General features: G+C 34.5%; 1 non-coding gene across 1 annotated transcript; it reads left to right on the forward strand.

Annotated features, from left to right (window-relative positions):
- The first annotated feature begins 7,069 nt into the window (after window positions 1–7,069).
- Window positions 7,070–7,143, forward strand: TRNAI-UAU (transfer RNA isoleucine (anticodon UAU)). Its single transcript has one exon. It is a non-coding gene; the product is annotated as a tRNA-Ile (tRNA).
- The last annotated feature ends 2,520 nt before the right edge of the window (window positions 7,144–9,663 follow it).

The raw sequence follows: 9,663 nt of genomic DNA on the forward strand, positions 1-9,663 counted from the left end.
CCTGCTCAGGTGTGCGAGCGGTGGGAGTCTGAGTGCCTCCCCCGGCCTAAGAAGTAGCTGCAGTTATAGTGACTGAAATTGCCTGAGCTATGCTAGTGCAAACTAATAATCTGAGTCGAGCCCTCCTGAAGACCCGAAATTACAATGGGCACAACCGGTGCCTGAGCTGGTGCTGCTGGAGTGTCCACAACTGGGACCTGATCCAGAACTGGGGCGGTTGGTGGATCTACAGGTGCTGCCCTAGCTGCAGTGCGGGACACACCTTTGCCCTTATCGCGACCACACCACGTCCTCGGCCTCTAGTGGCCATAGCTGGTGGTACTGGTAGTTGTCCATCCTGACCGGTAGCGCGTTTCCTCACCATCTGTAAGAGAATAGAATAACAGTAGTACTCGTACCAATAAATTTGCACGACAAGAATTTCAAGAATATGAAGTTTTTCCTAAAGGTTCTGCAGCCTCTCGAGGATAAATACAGACGTCTCCGTACCGATCCGCGAGACTCTACTAAACTTGCTCATGACTTGTGAGACCTATGTAACCTAGGCTCTAATACCAACTTGTCACAACCCCAAACCTGGACGCGGTCGTGATGGCGCCTCTCGTGAAGACAAGGCCAGCTGGCATTACCCATTCCCAGTTTTAAGTAGTTAAACAATAAGATTCAATTCTGAACATGATAAATAACCCAAAGGTGAACAATGTCCATACAGAACAATATGTGGAATACAACCCAACACAGCCCGAGACCGGGTGTCACTAGTCATGAGCATCTAAAAATCTGGAATACTTAGAAAAAGTCTACAAAGTTTAATACAAAAACTAAAACAAGGAGAAATAAGATAGGGAAGAAGCTCTGGGCTGCGAACGCCGACAACTACCTAGAGAATCTTCGGGTCCGCCTGAGCTGGAAAGATCAACACTTGGGAGCGGGACTAGATGCGCCCGAATCTGCACATAGGTTGCAGGGAGTAAAGTGAGTACTCCAACTCAGTGAGTAATAATCATAAATAAAGACTGAAAGCATGAAATCGCGTAAGGCACATTATAGGCTATAATGAAGCAGTAAAACAGGCAAGAACAATGATTCAATAAGGATATATAAAATCATATAAGTTTAGTTTAAACTTCAAAAGATGCCTATTCAACAATTAAACAGGTAAATGACAGACAAATAAGACAGATAAGCACATAGAGAATTGTCCCTCGGGCACAACATCAACAATACCAGCCCCTTGGGCTATATCTCACATCACAATGGGTACTCGCACTCACTGGGTGTGTGTAGACTCCTGGAGGGGCCTCTTTCCGCCCAAGCGCAATATCAAGCCATCTCGTGGCATCATCACTAGGCCCTCGGCCTCATATTAACAAGCCACCTCGTGGCTTACATATCTCAGGCCCTCGGCCTCATAATCATAATCAGTGTTTCCTCACAAATAGGACCTCGGCCTTACTCAGTCAAAATCCTCACAAGCCACTCGGGCAATAGCAAAAGATCATTCTCAGCTCAAAATATCATTTAAAAGATCATTTAAGTGTTAAAATAGTGTAAACATGAATGAGTTATGAAAACAGTGGAATATAGCATGGCTGAGTTCAAGTATTAAGTCAAAGCAGTGAGAAAATATCAATAAAAATCCCCTAAAGGTTCAAATAGTTGGTGCGAAGCCCAAATGTGGCATTCAGCCCAAAACAAGATGATATCAAATAGATTTCAGTCAAATACGCGGTAAAATAGTCATTCGGGATTGACTAAGTCACAATCCCCAACAGTGCACGACCCCACGCTCGTCATCTAGCGTGTGCGCCACCTCAATATAGCACAACGATGTGCAAATCTAGGGTTTCATACCATCAGGACATCATTTACAATCATTACTCACCTCAATCCGGTCAAATATCTAGCCCGCGATGTGTTTTCCCCTCTAATTGTCCTCCACTCGCGTTGAATCTATCCAAAATCAGAATTACAGCGTCAAAATATGCTAAGGGAATGAAGCCCAAGCGAAAATATTCAATTTACAACATAAATCCCGAAATTAGGAGAGAAAACATGGAAAGGAAAAGATATCTAAAGACTTGAAGAAGATTCCACGATTTAGGTATAACAGGTGATGTTGTTGGGAGGATGTCCCCAGTAGAAATGACAACAAACTGTTCCATCTATTTACGGTCTTTATTACTATCAACACTGGTAAGGAGAGTATGATGACCGTGTTTGCTAAGTTTTAGACATCCCTGCGGAAGATCTTTGGGGAGTAGAGGTTCATATTGTATACAACAGTTAGGGTTTCTCTGCTCTCTGAACACAATTGGCGGAGCAAGCCACCGCGCGCCAAATGGATGGACCTACTTGAGCCAAAGATATTTGATACCGATAGGAGAATTCTAAAAGTATAGGGTCAAATATTTTAAAGAATCCCAAAGTAAAGGGGTATGTATAATCATACATGTACCCCCGCTTGGAGAAGGTGACCCTTCCTTTATTGGGGGTGAAGATTTCACTATTTTACCAGTCACAATCTTTTTTAACAATGAGAATGCTGGCAAAGCGTATGAAAGAAGGGCACCTACGAATATGCAATATCTATCACTTTTAGGGTTAATGGGTTCTTTTTGGACATGAAGATCCAACTAGAATTCAAGTTGGAAGGAATAATGGTATTAACAGTAGGAGGTTCAGAACGTCGACCTCCTTCACTTTGTTCTTCTTAGGGCCTCTACCGAAGAGAAGGCCAGAGTTTCTGAGAACAACTTCGTTAGAATACATGGTGGTAAGGAATTTGAAAAGGGAGATTTTACTGGGAAAGATGAATTTTGCAGTAGGATTCTAAGTAAATCAGAGAAGAAGAAGGAGGTATAGAAATAAAGAGTATAAGTGATGAGTAGTGAAGAAGTTTATATATGACAAAAATCGTGGTCATTAAACTAGCAAAAATGTTTGCTGAATCACAGAGTAACACGTGTTCGGGTCATTAAATGCGAAGAAACGTGCGTCCCTTCAGGTGTTAGAAACTGTTCAGAAACTTGCCCGCTAATGAAAGAGGTTTTATCTACTTTTCGATAATACCAAAGTATTGTTAATGAAAAGTAGGGAGACTATCTGTATATGGTAAAATTGGTTAGTGACAGTTGGACAAATGAGGAGGTCACACGTGGAACTGAAGACAGGTAAGATATGAGTCAGCAAGTAGTTGGTATCAGAACAAGCATGTGTCTGATGCTGGGTGAATGTCGAAGGTAGGTTAATCGATAACAAAGATTTGAAGGAGTGATATCAGATAGCATTCAATGAGCAGCCGCTATAGAGAATACCTGCATTTATATCCAATTGTTATACAACCATCAATGACGATTTCATTTTTATTTAAGATGAGCTTGATTTGAGGATCTTGTCTCCCTAAATAGAGCTACAAATAGGAGAATTAGTATCTTATGTAGAACATGAAGCATTCTGTACGAAAAAGCTATTTAGCTGCTCTCATTCTATAGAATTACTTTCTTTATTTTATTCTTAACATTATTCTTGTTATGCTATGAAGAAGCTAAACACTTAGTCAGACTTGTATTTCTTTTAAAGTTATTTCATAATCTTATTTCAGTTCTTATTTCTTTTATATTTTAGATCAAACTAATTAATGTGTCTATAAGCCACATTACAAATTTAACTGTACCGTTTTACGGATAAACACTATGTACTTTTTGGGTGTTCTCATTTCCATTAATTTAAGATCTTTACATAAATAGCTGAATCAAATTCATTATTTCTTTTTTAGTCGGTATACATAGATTATATATAGATTAAAACATATATTATACATCGGTCAACTTTTTTTAATTTAAGCAGTTGAATTAACGACTATTTAGATTAATTCCTCTTAATTAAACATAAGAATACACCATATGTCCTTCGGAAATTGGAATTTCTCCTTACCGTTTAAGTCTTTCCTTAAAGGATCTGCTTTTTATTTCATTGTTTCTCTTTTCTAGGTACCTAGAAGGCAATCGATTAAAGAAAGTTTACGAAGGAGTTGAGGAGTACATGATTACATTAAAGTATAGGAATCCTATTATGAGCAAGCTAAGGAGACTCGTGTCTGTTATTCATAATCTGAAGTCTTTTTATGTCTGTTAAAGAACAAAGTTACAAATTACTTCCATCGACTTAGGTGGGCACTTTTGTTTAATAAAAGAACATAGCTGCTTTAACATACGCGCTTAACTTAGGTTTAGAGCTAAAGTTTTGTATGTCGGCCTCATGCTAGCCATTTGCGTACACACAAAGGTTTCAAGTTCTCTTCTTAAATTACTTTGAAAATGTTAAAGCTCCTTTCTCTCTTTCTCACCAAAGATTGTAGTCTATAGTTAACTGGAGATATGGGTTCAAGCTTTCAGAATAGAAAAAATCTCGGCAGGCAGCGTTTTTCTCTTTAATAAAAACCTTTCGATACAAGATAGAGCCGTTCACATGAAAGAAAAAAATGTATCTTTTCTTATTTTCTTTCCCGAGAGGAAGAGAGAATGAGGGTCTTATGGAGGGAAGGGGGAGGGGAAAGGCTTGGGCCTACCTATTCTGATAGCCCATAAAAGAACGGGAGTTGTTGAGAGGTTCCGTATTGCCGAGATGAAGGACAACACTTATGTACGTGATCTTAGTATGCCACGTCGTCTTGTCCACGTTACATTGAAGAGTACCTATGCACTATGTTTCAGCTCAATTATATGGCACAAATTCGAATTAATCGGAGCTATAATACAAATATCGAATACCGAGCGAGAAATGCAAAAATTAAAGCTCCTTTCTGTGATTCCCCTCTAATGGCTTACGGTTTACTTATAATCAGCTTTCAACTTTATAAATATGACTAGATGATATCATTGCTCTTTTTCTTGTTTCTTCCTTTTAATATTTTTGATTTGATCTATAGCTAATTACACACTTTGTTTGACTTTAGAGAAAGAAGAAATACAATAGGCTTTTGCATAATAATGTATAGAACCACAATTACCAGTATTGTAATTTATCTTCTTTTTTTATGTACATTTTATTTTTTCTAAAATCGTATTATAACTATGCTAATCACTTTGTAATACTTGTCGACACTTTATTGTACAAAGATTATACAATACTTCAAATACAATTTAGAGTATTTCTACTTAGATTCTATACTTTTTTATTTTAAAAAATATTCTACACCATCAAACTTTAAATCGATTACTAAAATATGATTAAAAACTCAGTTGAAACATAAGCCGTGATGTATTTTCTCATTGTTTAAATTGAATAATATATTCTTTTACTTTTTTAGTATTTTCAATCGTATTAACGTATTAATTTTTCTTTTCATATCAATCAAAATTTGAATAATAAAATAAATTAATTTTATTCCCAAATAGTTGATGATAAGGTGTGTGTTTTTGGGTTCTTTAAAATGATAAACCTGAGTTTTTGTTATTTAGAATTTTTTAACAAGAAAATTTGTATTTGTTTCTAGTTTAATGACATGTCTTAATAATTTAATAAAATAAATTAATTTTTGTATCGCGCTAAATACTAATCAAATTGACGTCAAATTGAAGCATTACAGTTTTTTCCTAGTGTCATTTGATATGATTGAGATATTATTTAGGGTGTAATACAACTTTATTCACCATAATTATTTGTTGAGCCTTTTTAAAAATAGTTAATTCTATATTTATATATTTTGAAATCTATATAATATTGGATTTTTATTGAACACAGAGGAAGTACCCAAATAACTTTGATCATAGAGGGAGAAGTATAATCCTGCATAATGATACTTCTCATGCTGCCTAATATGAAATGATTTTTAAAGGAAATTTTTTTCCCAAATTAATTTGCTTAATTTTTGGTTTAGGTTATTCTCAAGTCATGTTTTAGAGAAGGGATTATTTTTTATGCAATTTGAATAAATACTAAATTTCTATATTCAAAAGGGGACTTGAAAATATATTTTATTCTTAAATATTTTCCCTAATTTTATAAAGTGATCCAATTGAAATTTAAGAACTAAATGATATGAATTGATAATAGTATAAGAACATCTGAACATAAATCTATATAAATTATCTCCACTTCTTTTTCTTTTTAAAAAAATCTTCTTTACTAAAACAGTTGATGAATAAAACAAATGAAAAAATATTTCTTAAGGAGATAATAGAATTGTTATATATAACTTTATGTTACCATGGTATATTTTAATCAAATGAATGTTTTAATTATAAAATTACCAAACATATAATATTTCTAGTTAAAAATACTTATTGAAAAAATAATTTTGTAAATAGTGAAGGTGAGAATAATTTGCTTTCACAAAAAAAAAAAAAAAAAAAGTAGTGCATTTAAAGAAGATACTGAATATTGAATGGGAAGTGGGATCCACTTGAAGAATTCAATAGCTTGTGCCCCATTTACTTTTGATTTTTTCCGTGAGTAAGAACTCACAATCAAACTTTTGAGCCTATTATACAAGCAACCAATGCAGTTATATTTTTGAAATGACAATAATGCCCTTGGTCGACCTCCTCTTCTCTCTTCTATATAATATATAATATATAATATATAATAGATAGAAATTAATAGTATGATGAGATTCCTATATATTCTTAAAATGATAGAGGCTAAATGCCTTTGTGAAACCAAATGGAAAAAGGGATATATAATTTCTAGTTTCTGCTATATTCAATTGATTATTATATATTCTCATTCTTTTAGAGCATCCTCTGCCTCTAGTCTGACCTATTTTGGCCTATAAAGAAAATAGGTCCACTACTTTGAAGCTTTTTAAGTCATTGACAGTTAAGTAATGAGATTATAGACAAATGCCTGTCGGTTTCGGTTACGTTGATGTATTATCTACCGAACTGTTACGGCAACAAATTAAATTGATGTCTGGAAAGAGACTGCCGTATAACAATAATGGAATTTAGCTCAAACTACGAATTCATAATTTATATAAACAGCGCAAAGGAAGTATATACTATCAATTCGATTTTATCTGACTAAAGCATGTTATTTTACTATAGTTTCTTTTTGGCCAAGAAGTGTTAAATTTCGGCTTAGTGGCAGAGCACGTGGCTTATAACCACGTGGTCGTGGGTTCGATCCCCATAGACAACACCAAATTGTTTCATCAAAAAGTGTTATATATTTTTGTTAAATTAATTAAATAAATGATAATGTGTAAATTCTAGTAAAATATATTAAATCCTAGATCCAAGATTGATGGATAACAATAATATAAAAACCGCATTCAAAGCTACTAAATACCAAAAGGATGTTTAATGATATTGTTATGAGTGAATGAGGGGATAAGGGCAAACAATAAAGATGATAAATGACAATAAATGTAGATAGAGAGAATGATTCACCTAAATGTTCAATGAGGTGGATGATTCTCTCGGAGAGTGATGGAAGATAACCAAACGTGGGAATATATGAAACTTTATCGGATCTGATGTGAGAAAGTTTCGGACAAACAACAAATCGAATCTTGCATAAATATAATATTTGGAGTTACTTGAAAGTTAATTTTTCTAAATAGAGCTTATCAAATTGAATATTACGTGGTCCTTCTTTCTCTCTCTATTCCTACTTATATGGGACATATATCTCTTACCTATTGAAAGTACAAATGCAAGAATATTCTTCAGAATATTCCTTTAAAATATTTTATTGCTAAACTAGCCATTTTGACCGATTTGGTTGCCCTATTTCAGACGTGATCTCCTTGATCAGATTTTGACCGATACAGTTTCCGCGTTAACATTTCTTATAAAGAGTTAATCGTTGTCAATTAAGTTAACTTTGATAGTGTAAAGCTTATATATTATCGTCGGTATGTAGAACTTTAAATCATTAACTTATTACGTCAAGATAAAAGAATCATATAAAGATGGATTAGACGATAATTTAAGAATTCCTCTTATGCCGTCTTACCATAAAATTTCTTTTTAAAGTATTGCGTCGGTATAAAGTCTAATGCTTCGAGTGGTTCCTGCTTCTAGTGCTTTTCTTTCTTTTTACTTTTGTTTTTTCCCCATTATTTTGGAGAATAGCGAGTGAGATAAAGTAAAAATTCAAGGTGTTGAAACTCACAAAGATAAATAGTAGTCGGCAGTCCACGCAACTAGCACAATATAAGCAGAATTAATAGATTTAACTCATATATATTGATAGCACTTGTACTATCAATATAATGTTACCTATCGTAATAGGTTAGTTTAATCTACTTTATATAAATAAAATTACTTGTATTTATTTTAAAAATAATTTACATTATCAGTGTATAGTAGTTAAACAGATGCAGGATATTCAATTTTGTTAGTATTATTGTTTCAATAATATGAGATTAATAAAAGTTAAGGATGAGGAAAACATTACTTAATTACCCACTTCTGTATGAGATGATTACGAAAGTACATCATCAGTAGCAAACAACAAATTGACTAGTGGTATTGTTTAGTGGAGAGCCTTTTGAAAAAAATTTGTTTCATTTAACTCCACTAGTTACACTTTTATGTTTTTTTTTCCTCGTATAATATTGTAGAGTAAAGTAGTTAGTTTTGAAGGAGTAAGAATTGACGTTATGAAAGGGAAATCTTATGACCTAATTACATATCTCAAATAATCCACTTCACTTCTCACAATTTTTTTTTCCAAACTTTTCTAACAATCACAATGGATAAATATGATTGAATGATAGTGGGCGTTCATCACTCACACCAAACTTCCCAATTTTCCTTCCATTCTTTATGGTATTTTCGTTTTTCGGTGGATGTTTAGACCAAATATATCTATTAATCGTGATTATATGATAAATAATATGAGAAAATAAGTAATAATTAACCATGATTAAATGGGGGATTGCTGGATTTTTTAAGCTTTATTTAGCTTAAAAGAGGGTGAATGGGAAATGGAGAGAAAATGAAATGTTTGAGTTTCCCTCCTTGACAAAGGGACATTGTCCCATATTGAAGGAGGAAAAGATTTTTGATGGGGATGTAACAACGCGGCCGGTTGTTTTGAGAAAATAAACTCCGTTCGACGGCGTAAGGTCTGGAACAGCTTCATAATATGAGTATTAACTTGTGTGCATGGTTGAATTCAGTTACAGGATGATTCGGAGTTGAATTGGAAGAAGGAAACTAGATTTGGGAGTTCAAACGACGAGAATTTGACCGGAATTCAACTTTTGAGTAAACGGGTCCGGAATAAATTTTGGATGATGTCAGCAGCTTTGTATGGTGATTATGGACATAGGTGCATGTGTCCGGATTCGGACTTGGAGGTCCGTAGGGTAAATTGAGGCATTTCGGCGAAAGATGGAAAAGTTGAAGTTTGGAAAATGGAGAAGTTTGACCCATAGTTGACTTTTGTGATATCGGGGTCGGAAAGCGATTTCGAGAGTTAGAAAAGCTCCGTCTTGTCATTTGGGACTTGTCTGCAAAATTTACTGTCATTTCGGGTTGAATTGATAGGTTTCGGCACGAGTTTTAGAAGTTGGAAGATTTGAAAGTTCAAAAGCTCGATTCATGGTGTGATTCGTAGTTCGTCGTGGTTTGATGTAATTCTAGACCTCGAGCGAGTCTGTATTGGTATATGGAACTTCTTGGTATGCTTGGCCGGGGTCCTGAGGGC

Source organism: Nicotiana sylvestris, chromosome 9 (genome assembly GCF_000393655.2).
Source record: "Nicotiana sylvestris chromosome 9, ASM39365v2, whole genome shotgun sequence".
Classification (NCBI taxonomy): domain Eukaryota; kingdom Viridiplantae; phylum Streptophyta; class Magnoliopsida; order Solanales; family Solanaceae; genus Nicotiana; species Nicotiana sylvestris.